Below are 16,690 nucleotides of genomic sequence, written 5' to 3'. Positions count from 1 at the left end.
AAATATAATCACACAAGAATATTCCAGGGCAAAGAAGAGTAAAGCATTTGGGATACAAGTCACTAGAGTTATGAAATGACACAAACCTGGAATATTTCATTCATAGTCAAAAGAAATGGCAACCTGGGTATGGGAACTGAATTCTGTCTTCTGCAAGGCCCATATTCACACTTACCACTGAGCCATCTTTCTGGCCCCTAGAAACTATTTAAGTACAACAATTTGGTTTCTAAATGTTATTACCAGGAGAAGACATACACAAGGTTATCTTGGAGGAAGAAGACATTTAGAATACCCCAGCAATGGCTGTATCTAAAGAAAACCAGAATTTACTGTCCACAAGCAAGAGTTCATAGGTTCAAAACAGTCCTTGATTCTCACATCCATCACATCCCTATATAATTATGTATGACTCTAAAAATAAAATACTGAGAATTAGGCAAAGAGTATAACCTGCAGAACAGGCCTCACTAAAATTAAGCCTTTATTGAAAATCCCTTTACAGCTGGGCATGGAGACCTGACAGCCCTAATCTCACCAAATGGGAGGTAGAAGCAAGAAAATCAAGGCTACAAGGCTAATCTTAGCACAGGGAGCTCCTGTAGTTCTACTTCTGGCTAACTGTTCATGTTAACTTAAGCATGTAAACCCCAAACATGTTATTTTTTGTGCTTAAAAGTTCATCCTGAAAGAGGCATGGGGCTACACTGGTATCCCAAACACTCAGTGTAGTCCAGGGCAGCTAATAAAGACATTCTATTGGCTTAAACCCATGGCCAAGCAGTCTTCTCTGATGAATAGCCACAACATTTGGAGATCCCACTGAGTTCCTGGAAAGAGACTCTCAGAAGACTGAGAGGTCTCTGAGCCTCTTGGAGAGAGGAGGAGTGCAATGGTCAGGGGACTACCAGGAGTGTGCAACCTGAGATAATCCAGGTACCCAGGTGTCTAAGTTGGAATTGTACTGTTGTGAAGATACATCATGACCACAGCAATTCTTATAAAGGTAAACATTTAATTGAGGCTGGCTTACAATTCAGAGGTTTAGTCCATTATTGTCATGTAAGAAGCATAGTGACATGCAGGCAGACATAGTGCTGGAGAAGCAGGTGCAGAAGACAGAGACACACAGATCTCAAAGACCACCTCCACAGTCATTCACTTCCTCCAACAAGGCCACATCTATTCCAACAAGGCCAGCTTCCTAATATTGCCACTCCTTATGAGTCTATGGGGGCCATTCCTATTTAAACCACACCAGGGCTCCCTTTGATCAAGTACTGCCTAATGCTTCAGAGGGGTCTGACACCTCCACAAAAGGAAACAAATTAGAAACTCCCCTGTTCTGTCACCTTTGAAGGTTAAGTCTTACTGAGGTGCCTTCTGTTTAGACACAAAAGAGGCCAGATATGCATGCTGATCCACCCCAGAAACAATTGGACATATCACTGGATCCCTTTGTCTGTTGAGGTGTATGAGTATGTATGACCACCCTGGTTGTTTTTAATGAATGTCTGTCTCTCTCTCTCTGTATGTGTGTGTCTCTACATGTCTTTCTATGTGTTTCCATCAGTTTTGTTTCACTGTATTGACCAGCAACTTTCTCTGGTGTGAAAGACTCTTCCAACAGGTTGAAGAAGTATACTCCTTCCTGCTGGGGACTCAAATCCTTTTGGTTCTGCCAAGGCACCCATAAGAGAAAATGAACCCCTCCCTCCACCTAGAAGCACTTGCTTGTTTTGTTGCTTGACTCCTTGAAATGCACACAGGGTGGGGGAAAATAGTTTCCCTAGGTGAGCATTCCCTCCACTTTGTGCTGCTCTAAGTAGTTCCAGGGGAAAGAGAAAACTTCTGGGCTGAACCAAAATGAAAAGAGAAAGTTCCACTACTTTCTCTTTCATAATTTATATCTCTTTTTCACCAATGGTCTGTAAAACCAACCAATCTCTCCGAAAAAAGTAAAAACACTGCCCCTGGGCTGGGCAAGGAGATTTTAAGCAATTTCAGAGTGTAATTTATAGAAAGATTAAAGATATCCTTTGTCACTCAGCCAGTCAGGGCATTTGAAAAATGTTATAAAAGCATAAAGAAATTTAGAGGTATAAGCAGGTCCGAGTTGCTGTAGGTAGTGCAGAACCTGTTTAACAACAGAAAAGCCATCAGGACAGGAACTTCTGCATAAACTGGAAGCCGCCATCGTGTTCTTTGATAATGAGACACAGTTGGACTTAGAAACACAAAGCAAAAGTTTGGTATCTTCCCCTCTATTAGAAGAATATCTCCTAGCTGAAAGTTCTGTCTACAATCAAAAGATAAACATTACTCATGACCATAGAAACAAAAGGGGAAACTGAATTCCATATTGCCTGGTTTGAAGAGACAAGCATCCTGGTGTCCTACCGGTCACACTGGAATATGCTTCTCCTGCCTATAAAGAAACCTGGGACCTCTAATTCCCAGGAATCTGGTTCTTCCAAAGAAACAGGTATACACTGTCTTGGACATGAAAAATGAATTCTTCAATCTCATGCTGGTACAAAGATGAGTCACCCCTTCTTTGCTTTTAAATGGACAGACTCAGGGAGAGGTTACAGTGGACAACATCCCTGGACAAGGTTGCCCACAAGCACCTGATGGAACTTTCTCTAAAACTGACCATATACACAGACACAAAGCAAGTCTCAATAGATGTAAGAACACTGAAATAATTCCTTGCATCTTATCAGACCACCACAGATTAGAGCTAGATATCAACCACAGCAGAAGCATCAGAAAGCTTACAAACTCTTGGAACTCTGTAATAAATGAATAAAGAGTAAAAATAAAATAAAGAAATAAAGACATTCTATTAACAACATACCACAGATGGAATGTTTTCTCAAGAAATTAGTTCTTTACTCTTTCATTTAGCCTTACTTGATTTCACAGGACATGTACAGAATACAGAGAGGTAATACGCCAAAATATTACACAAACAACCTGTCTTACTGACTGTTCTACTGCAGTGAAGAAGTACTATGACTAAGGCAACTCTTATAATGGAAGGATTTTAATTTGGGGATTGATTACAGTGACAGAGCATTCATCCATTATCATCTTGGAAGGAAGCTTCATGGGTAGGCATAGGGCTGAGTGTTACATCCCGATATACAGGAAGGCAGTATAAAGAAACACTTCTCTTTCCCTGGTCTTTTGAAACCTCAAAGCCCACATGCACATCTTAACAAACAAGACACTCCTACTCCCACAAGGGCACACTACTCACTTTTACACGATTACTTCCATTAATTGGGGACCAAGCACTCAATGATAGAAGCCTGGGGGTGTTGAGCAAGTATACATGATGACAGGATACAATCTAAGAAGAAAGAGCTCTAAAGGAAAAGTATACATGATGACAGGATACAATCTAAGAAGAAAGAGCTCTAAAGGAAAAGAGTGGAAGTTATTAAGACAAACAGACACAGGAAGAGAGAAGGTGAGAGAAAGAGACAGGGAAAGAGGGAGAGAGAGACACACAAGGACAGAGAGAGGGAAGGAAAAAATTTTTCCAAATACTACGGGGAGCCAACTTCTCTGGCTGGGTTACAGGCTTCCTTAATATAACCTTCCCTACCCCATCTAAGAAGAGATGAACACACTTCGTACCACACATGCTATCTGTTAGGGAACGCTCACAAATTTCTCTCATGTTTTGTATGCCATCTGTTAAGGACCCCCATGAGTCTTCCCATGTTTCAAGTACGATCTGTTATGGATCTTACATGCAAACACACTGTCTTGTTCACATGGAATGGAGCGATCTCCTGGGTGGAAAGTGCGGGTTAATGTATGAAAAATTATGTAATTGCAGGAACCCATTAAGCACTGTAGTTACACTATATTTTGGTCATTCACACAGTCTTCATCTTCAAGTTCCTGGCAATTTTGGAAATGCCCTTGCTCAGAAAAAGGAGGGAAACCAACGAAACTGATACACTTCTGGAAGTATTTAATGATAATTTATCCGATATTCCTAGTGAGATCAAAGATGTGGATGACTGTTTTGATGATTCTGGAGATGATTCTCCAGACAGTGAAATTATTAGCCCTGTAAGGAAGAACAAGGTGGTGGTGTTTTCAAGTGATTCCAACACCGATGAAGCTACTGATAACTGTTGATTTGAAACTGACACACCACCACACTTACAGATGCTTGTAGGTTATGCTTAGGTCACTACATTTCTGACTCAGTGTGACTCTGTACCCACCATTTTGGTGATGAATTTTTTGAGATGTGCAAAGAGTTGCCCAACTATCATGATCAAACTGTAATGAAATGCAAAACACCATCTAGAACACAAAAGTGGTGTAGCAGGAATCTTATTAATAAAATTCTTATTAATAAAATCAAACCTGAGGCCAGATATAGGGGTGAATGCTGGAAGATCAGAGAAGCAGAACAAGCCACAGCCACCTCACCTTGCCAGTTCCTCAGCTGATCCTGTTTCCTCAGACTGGAAGCCTCTGAGTCCTCATGCAGAATGGGTCTCAGCTGAACTGCTCAAAAGCCTGAATGCTTAACCAGCCAAAATCTTCTCATTTCTGGTCATCACGCCTTATATATCTTTCTACTTTCTGCCATCACTCCCTGGGATTAAAGGCATGTGTCACCATGCCTGGCCGTTTCTAATGTGGCCTTGAACTCACAGAGATCCAAGGGATTTCTGCCTCCAGAATGCTAGGATTAAAGGTGTGAGTGCCACCATTTTCAGGCCTCTATGTCTGTCTAGTGGCTGTTCCATTCTCTGACCCCAGATAAATTTATTAGGGAGCACAATATTTTGGGGAACACAATATCACTACAAAGTGGTCTCCAGTTACACAGAAAAACACCAAGAAATTCCTTGGCCTAATTATTCTTATGAGTCAAACAGGAAAAGACAGCTTGAAAGACTATTGGTGAACAGATCCTTTGATACGTACACCTGTATTTCCACAGACCAAGAATTGCCATAGATTTGAGTAAATATGGACATCCTGACATTTCAATGGTCATGCCAAAATGGACAGTCACTTGGAGATATTTTCAAGATCCAACCAGTGGTGGCTTATTACCTGCCTAAATTTCACACAAACCAAAGCAACAGTTTTCTTTGGACGAGGGAATGATACCATGGAAAGGTCATTTAAAATTTACATGTACAACCCAGTGAAAATAACAGAATACAGTGTACTTGTTCAGATGGTGTATGACATGACACCGACTCTATCTGCAATATACACGAAACTGTTCTTTTAGTCCTTGGACCCAGTCTTAGCATATAACATCATATTTACCAGGATAATTATCACAATGCTACATCTGCTGATGAACTGCTGCTACAGGCCAAAGCTAGAGAGTCTGTGGGACTATTAGGGAGAGTAGAGGTGTAGCAAGAAATTTAAAAATGAAAGCGTCAAAAAGGAAGAAAACTGATATTCTTCTCCTAGCATGAAAAGACAAAGAGGTTGCCTGAATGATATGGACAATCCATGACACTTCTGTCTCAACAACAGGGAAAAACAAAATAGAAAATGGGAGAGAATATTGTAAACCCCACCCCCACTCCCACATCAAGGAATCCAATGTCCACATGGAAGGTGCTGACACTGTAGCTCAATTCCTTTCATGTTGTTCCATTCTAAGAAAAAACATGAAATGGACAAAAAAAAAGTAGTGCTGTACCTTATAAACTGTGGACTTTTTGATTCCCTTAGCATGTACAATGTCCTCAATCCACAACCAAAACTGAAGTACAAACTGTCTCTGCTCTTGGTGGTGAAAGACTGGTGTCATCTGTTAGATGACAATAATGAAGGCTCTCCAGAACCAAAGATAAACCTGTCCAGCTCTTCCCCTGGGGTTGGAAGGAGAGCACTTTGTAACAATCCACTGAAAAGGCTGTCAGGTGATATGAAGCAGCATGTACCTACATGTACTTCAGTGAGTAGAAAGAAAAAATTCCTATGAGACCCTGCAGAATTTGTACTGCCCCTGGGAAAAGGAGTGAGTCTAGATACTTATGTAAATTTTGTTTGGCCCCACTTCATAGAGGAACTTTAATTGTTTAATTAGTTGTTCAATTGTCTTTGTAAATAAAAATGTTATAGCTATTGAAAAACAACACCTAAAGTGCATTATGATCTGTAATTATGATGATTTAAATAATGTGTAGTTTGCCCAAAAACGTGCGGCTCCAGGCATATGTCTTAAGAGATTTCTATGCAGTACAAAATACATTAAAGAATTCAAGGCCTCCAAATTTAGGTTTAAGTCCGTATCTTTCCTATGAGTGCATGGCATTATGCCTTGTTTCCCTCTCTACCCAGCTCCCTCAGAGAACCTGGGAAACTTTGAATCAGGTTTGGTGTGGTTATGTGTGACTGCTGTAGATGATGCCATCCAAAGCTGCATTTCTAGCTGGGTAGAAGTGCCATGCAAGGCCTTGAAGGTTTGAAATTTGATCTTACTATTTTAACAAGTTGAAATCTTAAGGTCATCCATTACAGCCAACACAGAGTTAGAAATCTGTCTGATCGCAGCCCAGACCAGACTCAACTGGGACAAAATGGGGCCAAGCAACATCTTGTGTCTGGGGACTGAGAAGGTGAAATACCTGCATGACAATTGGCTTCCACAGTACAATCTGTGGTAAGACACATGGAAGGACTCAACTGTCTCTGCTTGAGTCCATAAAATCATTCATCTGTTCCTCAGTTGTGTGGGACCTACCTCCCTAGGACAGCAGTACCATCTCATGCTAGCCTAATTAAAGTATCTTTTTAAATGAAAAGGTGCAATCATGCACAATTAACCTTTGAAAAGTGGGGATCCCACTGGGACTTGTGCCTGATGGAGTATGGGCTCACCTTAGCAGAAAGCTGAGGTAACACTGAATATAAAGCAATACCTTTAATCCCAGTACTCAGGAGGCAGGGGCAGGTGGATCTCTGTGAGTTCAAGGTCAGCCTGGTCTACAAAAGCAAGTTCTAGGATAGCAAGAGCTACACTGAGAAACACTGTCTCAAAAAACAAATAACAATAACAACAGAAAGACTGTGCTGTCTGGGAAGGAACAGAGATCAAGAGAACATGCAAGCAAACTTAGAAACAAAAACACTATTAATAAGACACAAGACCAGAAAAACCAGTAAGTCTAGCTTTACTGACACAGGTGCCTGGACCACTGTGGCATCTACATGCAAATGTGTTAATGACACAGACTTTACGCCCTGCACAGAATTAAATGCAGAGAGATCCTACACCTGAATGTTCAGTGCCAAGTGCAGAACTTCTAGAAGACACCTGAGAAACTGGGGTTCTGTAAGGTGGCAAATCTGCCTTGCATGATGACATAAATGAACTGCAAGCACGTGCTTTGAAACATGATGTCAACAACAAGAATATTTCCACAACTGGGCTCCTACTCCCCTGGCTCTGTCCATGGAGTAATGTCATTCAAGTCTGCTGGTTCCTTCAAAGCCGCGGGAGTGACAATAACAACACTGTTACAGTAACACCTTCCACAGAAAGATGAAAAGGGCACATGCTAGCCTTGCATGATGCCATCAGCAACAAGGATGTTTCCACATAAGGGCTCCACTCCCAATGCTCTGCACAGGGAACGTGAGATGTCTGGCGACATTGAAGGTCCAGCCAGTTCCCACTGTCCCGCTCCGGGGACTCCTCCCCGCTCCCCTAGCCCCTCCCCGTGGGAACCACGGCCCCTCACTCACCATGACGCAGACTCCGAGCTGGCCCCACTCTCCTCACAGCTCCCTGTAGTGAGTCACAGTGCAGCACATGGAAATACAAGAGTTTCCCTAAGGCACAGAGCCCAGGAACCTGAAGCATGACAGACCAGAAGTTCCACCCCCATTCTGACTGACAGTCTATCTGGAGTCGCTGATTGGCTAATGATGCCTGAGTGACATGGGCAGCTCCCTTAGAGACAGAGTGCTGTCTAGGCAAAGAACTGTCCTAGACCAGTAGAAATTGGCACTGCAGCAGAACTCAAACCTGGACTTAGTAGGCACTTCCTCCTGGGAACAGGGTTATCTAGCACACGGAGATCATGAAACAATGTACAGTAGTGTGATGGCCTCCCTCACAGCTGAAAGGGTGACCAGTCGACCCAGGTCAAATAGAAACCATCTGAGTGATACTCACCAGGCAGGAGCAGTATCGATAAGGCACACACTTCTCTCAACTGCACATCGGTAATCAAAACTGTAACACTTTCCAGCCTTTTATGCTGGCACTGGCCTATCATGCCAGCATTTGAGAGGTGGAGGCAGGACATCAAAAGTTTAAACCTGGTCTAGAGAGCTAGTTCCAGGACAGCCAGGGCTACACAAAGAAACCCTGTCTCAAAGAACAAAGGGGGGGGGGATGAATTAATTAATTAAAATAAATAAATCAGCTTTGTCTGTGACACCAAGCACCAACACTTAGGGTGCCCAAAGGGGTGGGAGGTGACCAGGGTGACCACCTGGGATAAGATGTCAAAGACAGAAGTTTTGGGATCAGTATGTCTTGAATAAGATGATGGCTCCTGTAAGCAAGTTCATTAAGATGTACAGGGCTGATACAGTATTCGCAGGTAGAGAATGGGACAGTCAGGGGAAAGATAACTTAGCAATGATGGCAAGAACACAGGATACCTCAGACTGAACTTATGAGACTGAAAACCACAGCATCATAGGTTGAAGGGGCTGGTTTCCTTGAGTGCAAGAGGCTGGTTCAAGCACCTGAGCAGACCTTGTCAAGTCAGCCTGTAGCATGAATCTTAAAGCGTTCTTATTAATAAGAACAAAAACCCGAGGCCAGTTATTGGGGTGATTGCTGGAAGATCAGAGACACAGAACAAGCCACAGCTATCTCACCTTGCTAGTTCCTCAGGTGATCCTGTTTCCTCAGGCTGGAAGCTTCTGAGTCCTCCTCCACATGAATCTCAGCTGAACTGTGTTGCTCCAAAGCTTAACTAACTACATGCTTTTTTTTCCTTATTTCCTGGTCCTCATGCCTTATATACCTTTTTCTTTCTGCCCCCACTCCCTGGGATTAAAGGCGTGGGTCACCATGCTTAGCTGTTTCTAAAGTGGCCTTGAACTCAGAGATCTGGCTAGCTCTGCCTCCCAAGTGCTGGGATTAAAGGTGTGTACCACCACCGCCCAACTTCTGTTATGGCTTACTCTTCCCATTTTCTAGCCACCATTTCTGGCTCTGTTCTAGTGGCTGTCTGTTCTCTGACCCCAGATATGTTTATTTCGGGGAACACACAATATTTCAGGGAACATAATACCCACCACATCAGCCCTTGGGCAGGACACAAAAGTAGTGTTCTTAGCACTTTCATCAGGGCCTCTGAGAAAGTTTCCATAGACCTGGCTCCCAAAAGGCCCACTTACAACCTAAACAAACAAAACCACATATGAAAATGTAAAAAAAAAAAAAAAAAAAGATTAAAGAATGAAAAGGTAGGGCATAGAAAGAAAGAATAGTAGAGATTGGAGATGAAATAGACATAATGGGGAACAAAGAAAATATTAATAACACCAAAGGTTTACTTTATTTATTTTATTTATTTTATTTATTTGTTTGTTTGTTTATTGGTTTGTTTATTTATTATTTATTTATTTATTGGTTTTTCTCTGTTAAACAGTCCTGGCAGTCCTCGAACTTGCTCTGTAGTCCAGGCTGACCTTGAACTCACAGAGGCCTGCCTGCCTCTGCCTTCAAGTGCTAGAATTAAAGGCACATGCCATAACTGATATGAATTTAGCTCTGTTACTTTTAAAAAGAAGGCAGTCAAATTGCTAATCTCCAAAATGAATTTTGAGCTGAATGTGGTGATGTAGTCCTGGAATCCTACCACATGGAAGGTTGGAGCAGGAGCACCATAAGTTTAAGGCCTAGTATGGCTACAGACGGAATTAACAAAAAACTTGGGCAACTTAACCAGACCCTCCCTGAAAATAGCGTTTTGTTTAAGGCTAAGTAGACAGATCCTTGCCAAACATGGGAGGGGCTTCAGACTGATTACCCAGTATTCTCTACCCCAAAAATAAAAATAGAGCACCTACACAAGTATATTAAAATAGGTGGATTAGGAGGGAGTGCTATGACAGGAACCAGCCAGTTGTTTAAGTGACTAAAGGCACCTGCAACCAAGGCTGAGGACCTGTGGTCATCCCAGGAGAGAACCCATTCCTCCAACTTGTCCTCTGTCCTTCACGCATGTGCTGTGGCATATGTGTTCACCCATGTCTCATTGCCCAAATTCAGAACTAAAAAAACAAACAACAAACAAAAGCCCTGAAAACAATAAGAAAAAAAGCAGCAAAACTAAAAACTAAAATATCCAGCAAAACAGCTTAGCTATGTGGTAGTTCAACCTTTAAACACAATAGAGCTCCTTCACTACACTACCAGGATGGCAGTAGGAAGCAAAGCATTCATAGTTAACTTCCAACCAAGTTATCTCTTCACAGCTCCCTCATGTCCTGTGCACTTTCTTTTGCGTTAAACAACTAACTCTATTCCATGTGGACAAAGAGAAGAAAAAGAAAAAAAGAAAGACAGAAAGCTTTGTAATAAAATGAGTAAGAATCATGAATACAGGATATGTCAAATCAATCCCGTAGCAAGACGCACCAAGGCCTGTCTCTGTGGTATGGACATTGTCTTAGGCTTGCTCAGACAGTGCTTACACAGCATCCAGACTGAAGACCAAGTCTGTTTTATGGATATCAGCTGATTATCGAGCTCCTTTGTGTTAGGAATAGTTTATTGTTGACCCTTCTCACCTCTGAGCACCTGGGACCTCCTGAGTTCACCACACATCTGGGCAGTGAGTACTCTAGGGGCTAAGGGTCTGGAACTGCTGTCCTGTGACACTTACATGTTACTTGGATGTATGCACAGCTGCTGGGTAGATGACAACCATCCATGGCAACCTCCTACTGTGGTGTTGCACAGATGTGGAGCAGGCACCAGAAGGCTTGTTTGCATGCCTTTCATCTGAGAGACCCTACTCTGCAGTCCTGAGATTCACCACCAAGCATTATCATCATGCTGCACTGTCTAGAATTTCCCATATTCTGGACTGTTAAAACTGAGGATAGGCCACCATTTCTTGATGACTCTGCAGGTAAGCCACTGAGGGCCATTGCTTGCCTGGCAGATGAAGTGATACCTGATCCTTTTTCCAGTCTTTCTGTGCTCCTAGACTTTTCCTTTAACATCTGGGAACAGAAAGTAGTGAGTAGTAGAAGTACCTGTTTTTTACAAGTTCATTATACATGTATGGGTGCTTTGCCTGCATGTATGTCTGTCCTCCATGTCTATGACATACCCTTGGAAGTCACCAGAGGCTTGTTAGATCCCCCGGGACTGGAATTACAGAAAGTTGATGGCCACCATGTAGGTGCTGGGAATTGAATCCCAATCTTCTGGAAGAACAACCAATGCGTTTAACTTCAGAGCCATCTCTCCAGCCCACACAGAAGTATGTTTCCAAACCAGCCTGCAATGAAATATTTTGGCCTAACACCCAAGTTGCTCCTGGGAATAAAAATACATTATTATGTATCTCAGACATCATGAGGTTTGCAGGCAAATGGATGGATCTAGAAAAAATCATCCTGAGTGAGGTAACCCAGACTCAGAAGGACAAACATGGTATGTACTCACTCATAGGAGGATACTAGATGTAAAACAAAGATGACTAGACTGCTACACAACTTCAGGGAGGCTACCTAGAAAACAGGGACCCTAGGAAAGACACAGGGATCACCCAATGACAGAGAAATGGATGAGATCTACATGAACAACCTGGACGACAGTGGGAGTAATGAAGGGCAAGGTTTGAGGGAAAGAAAGCTTAGGGGAGCAGGAGATCCCAGCTGGATCAAGAACAGAAAGGGAGAACAAGGAATAACAGACCATGATAAATGAAGACCACATGAGAACAGGAATAGGCAGAGTGCTGGAGAGGTTCCCTGAAATCCGCAATGATACATCCTCTGTAGACTGCTGGCAATGGTCGAGAGAAAGCATGATCTGACCTAGTCTTGGCATCAGATGACTAAACACCCTAACAGTCAAGCTGGAACTCTCATCCAATAACTGATGGAAGTGGATGCAGAGATCCTCAGCCAGGCCCCAGGTGGAGCTCCAAGTGTCCAATTGTCGAGAAAGAGGAGGGACTGTAAGAGTATGAATTGTTGAGACCAAGATTGGAAAAAGCACAGGGACAAATAGCCAAACGAATGGAAGCACATGAATTATGAACCAAAGGCTGTGGAGCCCCCAGCTGGATCAGGCCCTCTGGATAACTGAGACAATTGAATAGCTTGAACTGTTTGGGAGGCACCCAGTCTGTGGGACCAGGAACTGTCCCACAGTGCATGAGCTGGCTGTTTGGAACCTTGGGCTTCCACAGGGACACTTTTGTTCAGCCTGGAAGGAGGGGACTGGACCTGCCTGTACTGAATCCACCAGGTTTAAATGAATCCCCAGGGGAGTCTTGGCCCTGGAGGAGATGGGAATGGAGAGGAGGGGATGGGAGGAAGGTGGGGGTGGGTACGGGAGGGGGGAGGACAGGGGAACCCATGGCTGATGTGTAAAATTAAAACACAAATATAATAATAAAAATCAATCAATAAATAAAGGTTAATTCCTCCCATCTACATGGCATCTCAACCCATCTGTAACTGTGGTTCCAGAGGACCTGAACCCCACTTCTAGCTTCTTCAGGGCATTCCACGCACATATAGGAAAAATACCCATCCACCTAAACAAAATTTAAGAAAGAACAGAAATAGGATAATTTCTGGATCCATGGTGCAGAGACACACACCCCAATTCATATCAGGTCCTGCCCGAGCTACAGAAGGAATTCTTGTCCCACTTTTAAAATACTTTGTTATTGTGTTTCTGTGAGTGGTAGGGGAGCATGTGAATATCATGGCTCTGTGGCGTTTAAAACACAACTTTGTGGAGTCTCTCCTTACAGGTTTTAGGTGGACGTTTAGGACTGAATTCAGTTGGTCATATGCTTCATATGCTTGCAAACAACTGTGTTCACTGAGCGATCTCCTCCGCTCAGCCTGTCCAATTTAACGTACCCTGTTTTGTTTGTTGTTAGGTTGTGTTGCTGAGACAGTACCACACTATGTTTTCTTGCTGGCCTGAAACTCACCATTGGAGCAGGGTGGCCCAGAACTCTGAGGAATCTGCCAGTGTCTGCCTCCAGACTTCTGGGATAAAAGGGATGCTGCTAAAAATGCTGGGCTGTCCTCCTTGAAGATGCTGTCCTACAGCTGTCAGCACCACAAGCACAGCACAGTTGCTCAGCTGTGCCTGTGACATGGGGCAAAGAGCAAGTGACTATTTGTAAGCTCGGTGTTCAGAAGCCAGTGGGCACTAAGAATGGTTCATAGTATGACATTTTGCAGAGCCATGGTGAAGTGGCTCTGGGGACTGACTTTGATGATGTTGGCCAGATCCCAAAGTCAGAGTTCAGGGGATCACCAAAGGGTTGCATGGTCAGCATTTTAGCAAGATGGACCTTTGGAGGTGGAGGGGTATGGAAACTGGCTTTTCTAGAAAACATTGAGAGGCCAGGAATAAACAAGCAACTATCCACCCTTTTTCATCTTCCAGGTTCAGAAACCAGGAAGAAGGCCTACCTCTTGGCCACATGGCTGATCAGGATGAGTACAGATACGATTTTAGGCCATGGGCCTCAGGTGCAGCCTCTGTAACCTCACCAGGGACCTGCAAAACCATGGAAACAGGCCTTTGGCAGCTCCACACATCTCATCTTGGTAGCCCAAGTCCTAAATTATGAACCACATTTTACTTGTCTTGAGTTTGACTGTACTTCCAAGACTAGTGAAGTGAGGTCTGTGGTGGTGGCACTAGGGTGGAGGGTCCTTCCTCTAAGACTCAACATTTCCACCCCCTCAACTGCTCATGGCCTTATCACTGATAATTATGAAGGAGGGGCAAACTGGGTGTAGGTGCTGTGACACATATAAACATGTTAATTCTGGAAGAAAAAAAAAAAAACTATTGCTGGGCTGTTAAGAAAAGAATTTTGAGCATGAACTTAAACTTGACACTTTGGTATTCTTAACCAAAAGTGGCCATAAGTAAAACCTGAACTGAGAGAGTGGTGCAAAGATTAGAGTACTGGCTGTCTTGTTATTGTAGAGTCATGAAAGCTATTTCAAGGTTGAAATCTAGAAGATGCCAGGATCAGATTTGTGTTTGGAAGACTATAACCATATAGAATTGATTTTGAGTTGGAGTGTGTCAAAAGTAAAGCCAGATTCTGGGTAAAATGATTGAGATACATCTTAGTATACTATTGAAATGGGGAAAAGACTCCACTGGGACTGAACTTAACCTGAATTTGTAGAGGTGACAAACTAGGAACATTAAGGGCATTAAGGGGGTGTGAGGGCCCAGTAAGTCAGTGAATTGAAAATGTGTGTAAAGGTGGTTAAAGGAAGATGGGCTTGGTGTCCTAAGACATGACCTTCCTACCCAGGTTCCTGATGGCTGGGAATTCTGACTTTGTTTGATCCCCAGGACCCACATAGTGGAAAGACAGAAGCAACTCACTTAAGTTCTTCTTTGGGATCCACATGACATGGGCATGCCCCTCTTCATGAAAGCTAGTAAACAAATGTCACTTAAAAATTAAAATGTATATACATTCTCATAAGGAAAGAACCTGATCTCCTCAAACTTGGCAAGGATCCTGCCTCAGTTTCCTTCTCTACTACTGAGATCAAAGGCATGTTCGACATCCCCTCACCCCTATATTATACTTCAGCTTGTGTGCTCCACAGTCCCCCAACCCCTACCTTACAATTCATCTTCTGTGCTTCATACTCTATTCACCCCTACCTTATAATTCAGTTTGTGTGCTCTACACCCTCCACCCCTACCTTACAATTAAGTTTGCTGATCATCTGTCTCATTTAAGCCACCCAATTCCTGAAATACTTATGAAAACAGAACTTCGGTTCATGAGTAACATGTAGCTATTTTGGTGGTAGTGTGGAAAGAAGGAACCAAACTGAAGCCATTTGGGATGGAAATTCCATTTTGAATAAGGATCAAATAAAGTTTAAGTTTCCAAGACCTCCTACCCATCCCAGTTGGCAAGGTGAGAGAAGAATGGTGTGCAAGGTGGCCTACCACACTTGAGTAAACCAACCAATGAGAACAAGGTAAGTGTACCACAGAACAATGTTCCTAGGAAAGTCTCCTACTCCCTGAATCCTGATTGGTGAAAAGCATAACCGTAACTTGGCACAGATGTTTGTAGTTTTCAAGCTTAAAATCTCTGTAATTTTCTACTTCAGGGTCACATTCAGCTCCCAAAACCGTTCTGCATCCCTGACTGATCAGCAGCAGCTGGATTACAATAAATTTTGGTTTTCTGCATTGATTTGGTGTGTGAGTTGTGTTAAGTCCAAGTGGATCCCATAACAGTGTTGGATGGAACACTCCTATTAAAGTCCACTGTTTAGCAATATACAAGTTTACATGATCATATAGTAGAAACATATTTCTTTTTCCTTGTGAAATACTTTTGATATTTAATATTTTGGTAAGTCAAACCAATGGAATAAGACATAATATCGCATGATGAAGCATTTCATTATTAGTTTTGAGGTTGCTGAGTAATATGTGAGAACACAAAAGCACACTGAACCCAGTATTTCAGCACCAGCTAGTATTTCAGCCTATTTATTTATTTACTTACTTACTATTCATTTATGAGACAAGGTGCCATGCATCTCAAATTGGCCTCAAACTCACTATGTAGTCAATGATGACCACAAACATTTGAATGTTTTTGGTTGGTTGGTGGTTTTGTTTAGTTGTATTTTGTTTTGCGTGGAGACAAGTTCTCTTAGTGTAGTACATGCTGGTCTGTAATTTGCCATCCCCTGTCTCAGCCTCCCAAGTGCTGGCATTACAGCTGTTTACTCAGTGCATGCTACAACCAAGAGAACCAAATCAAGAGCTTGTTGCAATGATAAGCCAACATTGAACCTACTGAGCTTCAAGCCCAGCTTTGATTGATTGAGTGTGTGTGTGTGTGTGTGTGTGTGTGTGTGTGTGTGTGTGTAAAGTATTGATTTTTGTATTAAGAAAAGGAAAGATGTGTTTATGAAGAAAGTATAGCCACCAAGACCTGTAAGTGTAAGTAAAGTGATTCCCTAGCTGAGGCAGGCCACACCATTACTAACATAACCACTTGACCTATAGTAAAGTTATACAATAGGAGAAGGTCACCAAAACCCAAAGCTGATTTATAGCTGGTTGGTCATTGTGGAAGGTATGGAAATACAATGGGCATCCTGAGTGTGGGCTCTTCTGGTTTGGAACTCTTTACTTTGTGGGATCTAACTTTTTCCAGGTAAGGTCAGAAATGGATTAAATTCTAGACAGCCAGCCCATTTCAAGAAATCTGATGGTGTGAGGGAGATCGTATGCAGTGTCTGAAGTATATGTAGATAAACTGTGTTTCAAGGTCTAGGGATGTAGCTCATTTGGTAGAGTGGTTGTCTAGCATGCAAGAAACACTGGGTTTAATTCCTAAAACTACATAAAATAGGTGTGATGGTGCAGGCCTTAGCA

General features: G+C 42.6%; 1 protein-coding gene and 1 non-coding gene across 4 annotated transcripts in view; one reads left to right on the top strand and one right to left on the bottom strand.

The window, feature by feature from the left end:
• Positions 1-16,690, bottom strand: part of LOC118571780 (zinc finger protein 431-like) — a 95,666-nt gene that overhangs the window by 63,151 nt on the left and 15,825 nt on the right. The window lies entirely within an intron of this gene.
• On the top strand, positions 13,336-13,477 carry LOC118572089. The gene has a single exon (XR_004943459.1). It is a non-coding gene; the product is annotated as a small nucleolar RNA SNORA43 (small nucleolar RNA).

Source organism: Onychomys torridus, chromosome 21, assembly GCF_903995425.1.
Source record: "Onychomys torridus chromosome 21, mOncTor1.1, whole genome shotgun sequence".
NCBI classification, from domain to species: domain Eukaryota; kingdom Metazoa; phylum Chordata; class Mammalia; order Rodentia; family Cricetidae; genus Onychomys; species Onychomys torridus.
This window is presented reverse-complemented; position numbering and strand designations above follow the sequence as displayed.